Below are 12,861 nucleotides of genomic sequence, written 5' to 3' on the forward strand. Positions count from 1 at the left end.
CTACTACAACATCAACACAGATTACCTTAAACTTTTTTCTGAAAATGAGAGTACAAAAAAAATAGCTCTTCTACAAACAAACATACATAGACATTTTGCAAAAGAAGACATACAAGTGGCCAACAGGTATATAAGAAGGCGCTCACCTTCACTAATCATCAGGGAAATGCAAATCAAAGCTGCAACGGGCTATTACCTTACACATGTTAGGATAGCTATTATCAAAAAGTCAAAAGATAACAACTGTTGTCTAGGGTGTTGAGAGAAGGAAACCCTTGTGAATTGTTAGTGGAATGCAAATTGGTACAGCATTTGGGAAAACAGACGGATATTCTTCAAAAAATTAAAAATCAAGCTACCATATGATCCAGCAATCTCACTACTAGTTGTATGTCTGTAAGGAATAAAATGAGTATCTTGAAGAGATATCGACACTATTCTGTTAAAATGTAACAGAACCACAGTAAAGGTGTCTACATATACATAGCAAAATATCATATTAAAAGGCAAAATGGTGAAGACATCTCTTGACTTAAAAACCAACAATATGGTAGAGCTAATAAATGATGGCGTGGTTTTAGTAACACTGTGATGCTTGTCATATCACCTGCAACATCCAAGTTGTACATCACCTTTATTGAGACTATATGTTCTTTTCAAAATGATTACATGGTTCTGACAGTGTATCAGTTATATTTGGAAAATAACTGAAAGCTTATTCTGCATATCTTATTATTAAAAATAAAAAGTTACACTCATTTTAGGGGATATAAATATACATTTTACCAAAGGGTGAGGAAACCCAAGGAAAGCCCAGCAGTGTCCTTGAGTTGAAGAGATAGACATGGAAATATGGGAAGATGAAGGTACCTGGAGTTTGGATGGGAGAGTAGAAAAGAGAGAATTGCAGTGAAAGAAAGCTCTGAAGATCTGCAGAGTCCCATCCCCCTGAGTCTTCATCTGTGTTCTTATCAGAACATACATGTGAGGAAGCTGCCTGAAGCCTATGAAAGAATTATCTGAAAGAAGCAAGTGGAAAAATCTCCAGGGCTCAATGGGAGCCAGAAAAAAAATTGCTGTTTGCACAAGCCAGATTAGAAATACACTATAATACATGAGATACAGGGTGGACTTGTCACAAGGATGTTGGCTTAGTTGAGAGGCAAAATTAGATCTAGACTAAAGGCTTATGTGGTACTGCATAAGAAAATAAAAAAACAAGTTTAAAAGGATCAAACCTCAAGAGAAAAAAATGGAGAAAACTTTATTAAGATGTACCCTTATCAGGCTGGGCGCGGTGGCTCACACCTGTAATCCCAGCCCTTTGGGAGGCCGAGGCGGGCAGATCACGAGGTCAGGAGATCGAGACCATCCTGGCTAACACGGTGAAACCCCGTCTCTACTAAAAAAAATACAAAAATTATCCCAGCGTGGTGGTGGGCGCCTGTAGTCCCAGCTACTCTGGAGGCTGAGGCAGGAGAATGGCATGAACCCGGGAGGTGGAGCTTGCAGTGAGCTGAGATCTCACCACTGCACTCCAGCCTGGGTGACAGAGCAAGACTCCATCTCAAAAAAAAAATAAAAGTACCCTTATCAAACTGCTTGAAACTAGTAATAAAGAGAAAATTTTTAAAGTAGCCAGAGGAAGGGCAAACACACGTTATGCAGAGTAAAACAAAGATAGAAATATAGCATACTTGGCCGGGCATGGTGGCTCACACCTGTAGTCCCAGTGCTTTGGGAGGCCAGGGTGGGTGAATCACCTGAGGTAAGGAGTTTGAGACGAGCCTGGCCAACATGGTGAAACTCCGTCTCTACTAACAATACAAAAGTTAGCTGGGCGTGGTGGCGCGCACCTGGAATCCCAGCTATTCGGGAGGCTGAGGCAGGAGAATTGCTTGAACCCAGGAGGTGGAGGTTGCAATGAGCCAAGATCATGCCATTGCACTCCAGCCTGGGCTACAAGAGCAAAATTCCATCTCAAAAAAAAAAAAAAAAAAAAAAAAAAAAAAAAAAAAAAAAAAAAAAAAAACAAGAAAAATATAGCAGGCTTTTTGTTGGGAACAGTTCAAATCAGAAGACAGTGGAGCAATATCTTCAAATTACTGCAAAAAAAAAGCTATCAACCTTAGAGCTTATAATCAGCAAAAAAAAAAAAAAAAAATTTCAAAAATAAAAGTGAAATAAAAGCTTATTCCAATATACAAGAAGTGAAAGACTTCATCACCAGTAGATGTGCATTTTTAAATGAAATCCTTTAGGTAGAAGGAAATGTTAACAGATAAAAATCTGCATCTACACAAAGGAGTGAAGAAACCAGAAATGGTTAAGTATGTGAGTAAATACAAAATGATGTTTCCTTATATTCTGAAGTGCTTTAAAAGATAATCAAATCTTCAAATAAAAATAATTAAAAATTGTGTTATCTATAACAGCTATGGAAATAAACTATATGACAATAGCACAAAGGCAGGGAAAATGGAAATAAATTGTACTATTTTCAAGTCCTTCTATAAATGAAGTAATATAATATTAATTGAAGGCAGACTGTTATAAGTCATTTCTACTAGAAACCCCAAAGCAAAATTTCACCAAACAAGGTGTACATAAATGTATATGAGCAACATTAGTCATTAGAGAAATTCAAATTAAAATGATAATGAAATACTTATACATTTCTTTTTTGTAAAATACCACTACATATTAAAATGGCTAAAATAAAAACAAATTAACTGAAAATATGAAGGGTAGACAAAGATGTAGAGCAACTGGATCTCTCATACATTGCTGTGGAAATGTGAAATGATACAACCAATTTGGAAAATAGCAATTTTTATAAAGTTAAACACACACTTGCCACATGACCCAGAAATCCCACTATTAGGATTTACCTAAGTGAAATGATTATATTCTTGAATATTAATAGCAGCTGTATTCATAAATGCCAAAATTGGGAAATGATGATGACATCCTTCAACTGATGAATGGCTAGTGTAGTATATCCATACAGTGAAATACTGCTCAGCAATACAAATGAATAAAATACTTGCTCATACACATAAACATGGATAAATGCCAAATGTATGTTAGTAAGTGAAAGAAGCCAGACTCCCAAATCTACACACTGTATGGATCCATTTACATAACACTCTGGAAGAGGTAAAAGTACAGCGACAGAAAATTGATGAGTGGTTGCGAAGTGCTGGGGATGGGAGAGGTAATGAATAAAAAAAATTAATAACAACAAAACAAGCCCAAGAGTCCCAATCTGGAACCCACACTTGCTTGATACCAAAGCTACTATGTAACCTATAAATATATATGTATATATATAGTGGTAGATACTTAGTAGGTACAGGCATGCAATGTGAAATAAGCACATCATGGAGAATGGGGTATTCATTCCCTCAAGCATTTATCCTTTGAGTTACAAGCAATCCAATTACACCCATTAAGTGATTTTAAAATGTACAATTAAGTTATTATTAACTATAGTTGCCCTGTTGTGCTATGAAATAGGTCTCATTCATTCTTTCTACTTTTTGGACCCATTAACAATCCCTACCTCCCTACCAGCCCCTCACTACTCTTCCCAGCCTCTGGTGATCATCCTTCTACTCTCTACGTCCGTGAGTTCAGTTGTTTTGATGTTTAGATCCCACACATAAGTGACAACATGCAATGTTTGTCTTTCTGTGCCTGGCTTATTTCACTTAACATGATCTTCAGTTCCATCCATGTTGTTGAAATGACTGGATGTCATTATTTTTATGGCTGAATAGGACTCCATTGTACATATATAATTAACAGAGATCCTGTAATGATGTAAGTTCAAGGCTAATTAAGGAGAGGGAAGTATGAGAGTAATTATTTGGTTAACTCATATTCTAAAAACAGAGTTTTTGTTTTACTCACTTGGTTCTCCTATAGTGCTACTCAGACCACCATTAGCAGCACCTGGGAACTTGATAAAGTTGTGCATTCTCAGGCTCCATCCCCAGATATATTGAATTAGAAACTCTTTGGGTGGAGGTGGATTCAATAATCTGTGTTTTAGTGAGTCCTCCAGATGATTCTGATGTGCACTAAAGTTTGAGACCTACAGATCTACATTAATGTATTAGCCCTCATTATTTAAAACAATAAATGCAAATGATTGGGCTATTCTTAACTGTTCATCTGTAAAGCCACTTGTGCATTGAAAACTGAAATATCTCATTTCTCCCTGCCCCTCCACAATACCTTGTTTATATACCTTTATTAAACACACATTTCCTTCACCTTGTATTATATTTCATTCCTGACATGTCTATAACCTTCACTAGAACACCAGTTCCATGGGGCATGGATTCTCATATTTCAAGATTTATAAAGCTCATAGCCAGCATAATCTGAGTAAGGTCAAATCCAGCTGGCTATGAAGGTTAAAATAATTGGGAAGTGTCAGTTTCCAAGGTACATAAAGTTCCAGGCTCGATTCAAGTAAATCAATTACATTTAGTAGTCATCTTTTCACAATCGCCAAAATGAGTGTGGGAGTGTGGCAGCCATGAAAATGTTGCTCTCAGATCTTCCGCTATGGGGAGCATAATTGATCAATGACTCCAGCTTTTGAGCTCTGAGTCCATTACCATACTTTCCACAGGCTCTTCCTAGCCAATGATGGTATGTACCAGGGTACTAAAGCAGGGATATTCCAGTAAGATACAAGACTTCTCTAGTGAGCAACTTTGGCTCAAGGATTCCTCATCAGCCTTGCTAATACTCTCCTTAAATTACCATGCAATCTAAGACTTCTTACCTAACCTTTCTTCCTTCCATCTCTCCTTCATAGTGTTGAAATTGCATTGTGGTCTGATAGCTCCCTCCTCCTTTCCTTCATATCCATTTTTTCCCAATAAATCTTGCTTTGTTTAATCCTGTCTTAGTGTCTACTTCTCTGAGAATCTGAGCTAACTTTGAGAGGATCGTGTCTGGTTTGAATTTCATTAATAGTTATGCTTCCCTAAGCAACTGTATTGTTTTTAATGTATGGGGAATATTACCTGGATAAACGAATACTTCCTCTTTGCAGGTGGGCTGCTAGAAAGTTGAGAACAAAAGTATGACTCTATGTTATGAGCGAGTTATTTCTTTTCTTTAAATTTTCAGCCCCCTTTTATTCGTAAATGATTTTATTTCATTTTAAATTTAATTTTACAGATTTTTGTAAGCTGCACTAAATAATTTCTGAATGAAGCCCGAGTAAAGATAATCCAAACAATACTCAAATTTGCAGAAGCTACCATGTTCAGCCAGTTTTATGGGCTATGTACTCCATGGCTTGAGTTGGATGCAATGAATGATGCCATCTGAAGTTGTGTGCTGGTCCTGGTTGGCACGTGCCCAAAGGTGGAAAGAACATCCTAATGGAAAACCCACATGGTGACATGTGGAAATTCAGTCAAGCAGACAATCTGATTGGGTAAGAGTATATATTTGGGTAGTGGTAACCATACTAGAAAATTAAAAGTTACAAATCCACTTCTCAAAGTTAAGCTAGTGTGATCTGGAGATCCCTGAAACAGGGATGCCACAATGGAGAAAATTTCAGAAGTCCTGAGTGCTGGTGGTAGGAACTCCATACGACATAACAGATAAACCTGAAACACACTGGCTTAAACCAAAAGGTTAATTTAATAAGCCATGTAATCAGATTGTTCAGGAGGAGACAGGCTGTAGGTGAAGCTCTACATATGACTCAAACAATGTTATTGGGACTTCGAGAATGTACAGATGTCATTTTTGGCTGCTCAGAAAGTGAAGTGGCTTTCTAATTTTGGAGAACCTTTAAACTGAGGTTCTCAGTAGGTGATAGTGCATCTCCCAATGACAGGTGCTCAAAGGTAAAATCTGTCCTCTTTGTTTTTATTATTATTATTATTATTATTATTATACTTCAAGATCTAGGGTACATGTGCATAACGTGCAGGTTTGTTACATATGTATATTTGTGCCATGTTGGTGTGCTGCACCCATCAACTCATCAGCGCCCATCAACTCGTCATTTATATCAGGTATAACTCCCAGTGCAATCCCTCCCCTCTCCCCCCTCCCCATGATAGGCGCTGGTGTGTGATGTTCCCCTTCCAGAGTCCAAGTGATCTCATTGTTCAGTTCCCACCTATGAGTGAGAATATGCGGTGCTTGATTTTCTGTTCTTGCGATAGTTTGCTGAGAATGATGGTTTCCAGCTGCATCCATGTCCCTACAAAGAACACAAACTCATCCCTTTTTATGGCTGCATAGTATTCCATGGTGTATATGTGCCACATTTTCTTAATCCAGTCTGTCACTGATGGACATTTGGGTGGAGAAATAGGGACACTTTTACACTGTTGGTGGGACTGTAAACTAGTTCAACCATTATGGAAAACAGTATGGCGATTCCTCAAGGATCTAGAACTAGAAGTACCATATGACCCAGCCATCCCATTACTGGGTATATACCCAAAGGATTATAAATCATGCTGCTATAAAGACACATGCACACGTATGTTCATTGCGGCACTATTCAAAATCTGTCCTCTTCTCGTCTCCTGGTGGCCGGAGCATGGAAATCAACACTCAGATATTATCATCAAGGATTCTCTATTTTAGCCTAGTGACCTAAAGGAAAATGATTTTATGATTTGCTTTTCTGCATCTAGCTATGGTGCCTGTGTGTCATGGAGGAGATTGTGGACAGTGGCAGCAGATAAATTTGTAAATAAGATTTTTTTTTCTGCAACATTACTCAACTCTTTAGTTCCTTCTTATTTCCTGGGCCTGATTCTCTGGTTCTCCCCTCAACTCTTTGAGCTACTAGTAATATTCTTCCAATAAAATTCTTCCATATTTAATTTTCCAGAATTAAATAGAAATGGATTCAGGTTTGAGATGCATTCAGAACACCTGATATACCTGGCTCTTTATATCTAGTTTTCAGTCCCTTTTCCTTAATATTAGAACCAATGCAACAGCCATTACATCGTGAGGATACACACTTCCTTGTTCAGGTTTAGCACGAAACATGTCTGATTTTCTAGGGAGTTACATAAATGAATGAATAAACACAGTTTTTAATTCTTTATATCTTTGGATCAATTTGAAGTAATGTACTGATAGATAGTTAAATGTTAGTGATTGATTTAAAATGCAATTGTAGTAGACTTTAGGTTATAATGAAATGGGTTTAATAATAAATTGTTATAAAATAAATGCTTTAGAACTCAGAGGAATATGTTGATTCTAAACATGAAGATTGGACCATGTAAGGCCCAGGTGCCTAAAGGAATTTATTTCAGCACTAGGGTTTTCATGCAACATAGCTCATTAAGAAAATAAAATATATCAAACACTATGAGCTTTTATTGGCATTAATAGAAATTGCTGGCTGGGCGCGGTGGCTCACGCCTGTAATCCCAGCACTTTGGGAGGCTGAGGTGGGCGAGTGGATCACCTGAGGTCAGGAGTTCAAGACCAGCCTGACCAACATGGTTAAACCCTGTCTCTACTAAAAATACAAAAATTAGCCAGTCGTGGTGGCGGGAACCTGTGATCCCAGCTACTTGGGAGGCTGAGGCAGGAGAATCTCCTGAACCTGGGAGGCGGAGGTTGCAGTGAGCAAAGATCACGCCATTGCACTCCAGCCTGGGCAACAAGAGAAAAACTCCATCTCACATACACACACAACAACAACAACAAAAATAAAGAAAAGAAAAAGGAAATTGCTTTCATACATTAGGTGTTGACTATTGTCCAAGAATATTAAAATATACTTCAAAAAGTATCACTTTCAATTTGAATTACTGATAATTGAAGCATTTTCTTTTTCTTGTGTTAAACCTGGAAGTAGAATGGCTAGTGGGAGCAAATGTTGAATTGGCCAGAAGAAAGCTGTTTGTTATATTCTTGAATACTTTTATGACAATGAAAAGAATTACTTGATTCTTTTGTGTCTGGGCCTCCTCAAATCTTAACAGCATTTTATTTAGTAAGGTTGGTTTTGAGGAAAATATTAAATTGAGTACAGTGAATGCTACTGGTCCTGGGACTGATGGATGATTACTATCAACACAGCTATTTAGGTATGATACTTTAAAATCATCATGAAATTCCTTGGGAGGGTATTAGGAACTACTCATTATAAATGTTGATAGTTTCATTGAGAAGATATTTCGGCTTATTTAGTCAGTCACTCCAAATAATATTTATTTTGCCCTATTGAATATTAAACACTGTACTAGGTCCAACAGTTGACTAAGTAAAAGTATCTGTACTCAGTCAACTCACGGTATGGTCACAAGGTAAAAATAATTAAAAATCAATGTTAAACAGCAATGATAAAAATTATGTAATAACTCTGCTTAAGGGACTAGAGTTATAATAAAAATAATAATGTCAGTATATCTATTACACTACTCATAAGAGCTAACATTTCCTGCATGCTTACTATGAAACAGGTACTATTCTAAGCGCTCTCTAGGTAGGTAGGTAGGTAGGTAGGTAGATAGATAGATAGATAGATAGATAGATAGATAGATAGATAGATGTGTGTGTGTGGGTGTATATATGTGTGTGTGTGTGTGTGTGTGCATATATATATACATAGTTTGTATATCCCTTATGTGAAATGCTTGAGACCAGAAATGTTTCAAATTTCAGATTTTATTTGGATTTTGGAATATTTAGGTATACATAATGAGATATCTTGGGGATGGCACCCTATTCTAAACATAAAATTAATTTATGTTTAGTATACACCTTATACATGTAGCCTGAAGGCAAATTTATGCAATATTTTGAAATAATTTCTTGCATGAAACAAAGTTTTCACTGCATTTTCACTGTGACCCATCACCTGAGGTCAGGTGTAGAATTTTCCACTTGTGATGTCTTGTTAGCACTCAAAAAGTTTCAGATTTTGAAGCATTTCAGGTTTCAGATTTTTGGATTAAGCATGCTCAGTGTCTACCAATTTATTTGATTATCACAACAATCCTATGAACATGTTGCTATTTTCTTTACAGTTAAGGAAACCAAGGCACAGAGAGGTTAAGTAACTTTCCTGAGGATATGCAACTAGTAAGAGGCAAAATAAGTCAGCTCCAACAACCTGGTTTCAGAGTCTGAGCCCATAACCACAAGGCTACTCTGAGGCATCAGAAATGCCTTTGCAAAGGAGGTAACATATGAACTGAATCTGGAAGGATATTTAGGATTGAGCCAGGCAGATGAAGGTGAAAGACATTTCAGGGAGAGGGAGTAGCATGTGTATGGGTAGACAGAACAGGTTATATCCAGACTACTTACAAGTAATTTACTATGTCTGTAGCCCAAGTAACTTTTGAAGAAACCAGAGGTGGAGAGACAAGTTAGGACATTTTAACTCTAATCCAGTTAAGAGATAATGAAGGACCAGACTATGTTAGTGCTAGCATATAATATGTGGAATGGAACACATATTATGTGCTAAATTCTGTAGAAAATACAAAACTGAATGGGATATAAACTTGTCCTCAAAGAGTTTATATTTATGTGGCTATAGAGATGGGATATAGTCGATTCATCAAATTTTGATGGAAATACTAGCTTTGACAAGGTTGTCAAACAGCCTCTCCAATAAAACAAGAGGGAAAATTGACCTTCACCAGCAGAAAGGGAGAAAAATATGCTAATTTTAACATTGATAAGTGTAGGATCATTTTAAGGATAAAACATGATTTCCATGACTACACAATCAGAAATAACCAGCTTTGAAGCAGTTGCCAGAAAAAATTTCCAAGGTTTATTATGGGCTCAAAGTTAAATTTGTCAGCAATATAATTCTTTTAAGAAACGAGAGATGAAAATGGGATACGTACACTGAAGCAGAGGCTCTAAAAACAGCAAGTTTTCTTCCCACAGCTGTTAGCAGTGGTCAGATATTATGAGAATATTATGTCTGTCTTGGGGCTTTGAAATTGATATCGGCAATTTGGAAAGGGTACAGTGTGTGATAAAGGGCTTAGGAAACAGGCACACTGAGCAAGGGTTAAAGGTAGCTCAGAAGCTACACTGACCTCTGCAAACATGCCAAGAACAGTCTCACATCTAGAAAAGACACAGGCTCTATTGGCTTAGATTCTAAAAGTTTCAACTAGTTTGACTGGAAATTGCTTTGAATATACATTCTTCTTTTACACTGTAAAATTTCCTGGAAAATTAAATACAGCCTGCATTTTAATGAAGTGCCGTAAGTATTAAAATTAAAGATGGAAGGGCTTGAGCATCAAGAAAATTATAATTTTTCTCTAATATCATTATCTCAGCCCAATTGAACACATCTAGGATTTTATATCACTATTAAAATACTTTGAAACAAATTAACATTTACTAAAGAAGTTTATGGTTTTTCATTTAGAAAATTCTGACTTTGCAATTTTCATGTTACACTAGCAATCACGTATGTTTACTCACAGATTTTAAGTCATTAAAACCATTCTATACATATATACGCATATGTATACATATACACTTTTACATCATAGATATATGGACTTCATTAACAAACATTGGCTAATGTTTTCAATATACTTTTATAAAGTGTTTATTGTATGTTAGGACCCCTCCAAGGTGTTTGGGATATATCAGTGAAAAAAACTGCCTTCCTGGAGCTGACATTCTACTGAGAGAAGGTAGACACTGAAAAATACATATAGTAAATAAATAAATGATCTAGCATGTTACAACTGATGATTGCTGTAGTAAAAAAGAAACCAAATAGAGCAGAGTTAGGGAAATTAGGAGAGCTGGGTGTGCTGGGAACAAGGTACAGTATTAAATACAGTGGTCAGGAGTAGGCATCTTTGGGGAGGTGGGACTTGAGCAAAGACACAAAGGATAGGAGAAAGACATCAGGGAAGTACACAATACTCTTGTGTAAGGATGTTCTAGGCAGAGGAAATAGCTAGTGCAAAGACCCTCAGGCAAGACATAAGTGCAAAGACCCTAAAATGCCTCATGTTTGTGAGCAACAGCCAATGTGCTTGGGACAGAGTGAACAAGGAGTAGACAAAAGATGAAATCAGAGAATTAGGGGATGCAAACCAAGTAGGGTCTTGCAGGCCATGGTAAACCTTGACCTGCTCTGAATAAAATGCTGGAGAGTTTTGAGCAGAGAGACATGACGTGATTTCTGTTTTAAATGGACCATATTGGGAGGGATATCAGTAAAAATGGCAGAATAGGACTTTCCTGCACTTGTTCCTGCAAAAAATCTTCCATTTGAACAATTATTTATGCATAAAAATACCTTTACAAGAGCTTGGGAAACCAAGGAAGAGATTACAGCACCTCGGTATAGCACATACATTTTTAAAAGACACAATTAAGAAGAGTAGGGAGGGCAATCTGACATTACCCACTCCACCCTTCCCCCAACCCCAGGCAGCACAACATGGAGGGAGAAACTTTCTGCTTGAAGGAAGAAGAGGGAAGTGAGCACTTTTCTGTGAGGTCTAGCACTGCGCGTGCCCCATTAAAACCGAGTACTGGGTAGGCCCCTATGACCCCAGACTCCAGGCTTTACCTGAGATTGAGTTTCCCAAGGTCTGTCACAGGAACTAGCTAGGATCCTGCAGCCCCAGGCATCAGATGAGCTGCACTACCACCAGGCTGACACCAGCGGCCTCAGGCTCAGTAGACCAAAACCTGTGGGACACAGAAAAGGTAGTTCTGAGAGGGAAGTATATACCAATAATTGCTTATATTAAAAATGAAGAAATAGTTTACTGTGAATTTAAAGGGTACATGAATATTTGGGAAATTTGGCTATAACTGTAGGGATAATTCAGCTATTCTGATTAGTAGGAAGGAGTCACATTCTCAGTGCTACACAATTGTCCTACTTTAAGTTATTCATTGTGGGAAGAAGATATCTTTCTTCCAAGGTTGAATAATACACATAGTCTGTGTTGCCTAAAAATGTGTCCACTGGCCACATTTGGCTATTTAAATTTAAATGAAAATTAAGTGAAACCAAATAAAAATAAAAATTTAGTTCCTCAGTCAAAATAGCCATATTTCACTTGCTTTATAGCCACATGTGGCTAATGACTATGCATTAGATGGAACAGACAGAGAAAAATAACATTTTAATTCATTTTATTTCTTTACCTTGCCTAAATTGCTCTGGTTGGAACTTCCAGTACTATGTTGAATAGAAATGGTGAAAGTTGGCATCCTTGTCTTCTTCCTGATTTTACAGGAAAAGCTTACAACTTTTCACCATTAAGTGTAATGTTAGATTTCAGCTTGTCATCTATGGCCTTTATTATGTTGAAGTACATAATTCTATATCTAGTTTGTTGATTAGTTTTATCATGAAATAATGTTCAATTATTTCGAATGCTTTTTCTACTTCTAGTAAAAAGATCATGTGATTTTTAGTATTACTTTTGTTAATATTGGGTATCACATTCATTGATCTGCATATATTGAACCATCCTTGTAACCATCCTTGTAACCCCAAGGATAATGCAATAGACTAATGTTTGTGTCCTCCATGCCCCAAATTTCATATGTTGAAACCTAATCCACAATGTCATGGTATTTGAAAGAGGGTGTTTGGGATGTGATTAGGTTATGAGAGTGGAGCTCTCATGAGTGTGATTAGTGCCCTTATAAAAGAGACACCAGAGACCTCTCTTGCTCCTTCTGCCAAGTGGTGAGGCAGCAATAAGATGACCATCTCTAAATTGGGAAATGGGGCCTCACCAGACATAGAATCTGCTGGTGCCTTGAGCTTGGATTTCCTAGCCTCCAGAACTGTAAGAAATTAATTTCCATTTTTTATAAGCC

The 12,861-nt window shown here is 37.1% G+C and overlaps 1 protein-coding gene across 3 annotated transcripts in view; it reads right to left on the minus strand.

The window, feature by feature from the left end:
* Positions 1-12,861, minus strand: part of DCAF8L2 (DDB1 and CUL4 associated factor 8 like 2) — a 181,329-nt gene that overhangs the window by 118,023 nt on the left and 50,445 nt on the right. For all 3 annotated transcript variants that reach the window (XM_030934416.1, XM_030934415.1, XM_030934414.1), the window contains exon 2: positions 11,591-11,712. The gene's annotated coding sequence lies outside the window, so the exon portion shown is untranslated. The remainder of the gene's footprint in view (positions 1-11,590; positions 11,713-12,861) is intronic.

This window comes from Rhinopithecus roxellana, chromosome 7 (assembly GCF_007565055.1).
Source record: "Rhinopithecus roxellana isolate Shanxi Qingling chromosome 7, ASM756505v1, whole genome shotgun sequence".
In the NCBI taxonomy this organism is placed as follows: Eukaryota; Metazoa; Chordata; class Mammalia; order Primates; family Cercopithecidae; genus Rhinopithecus; species Rhinopithecus roxellana.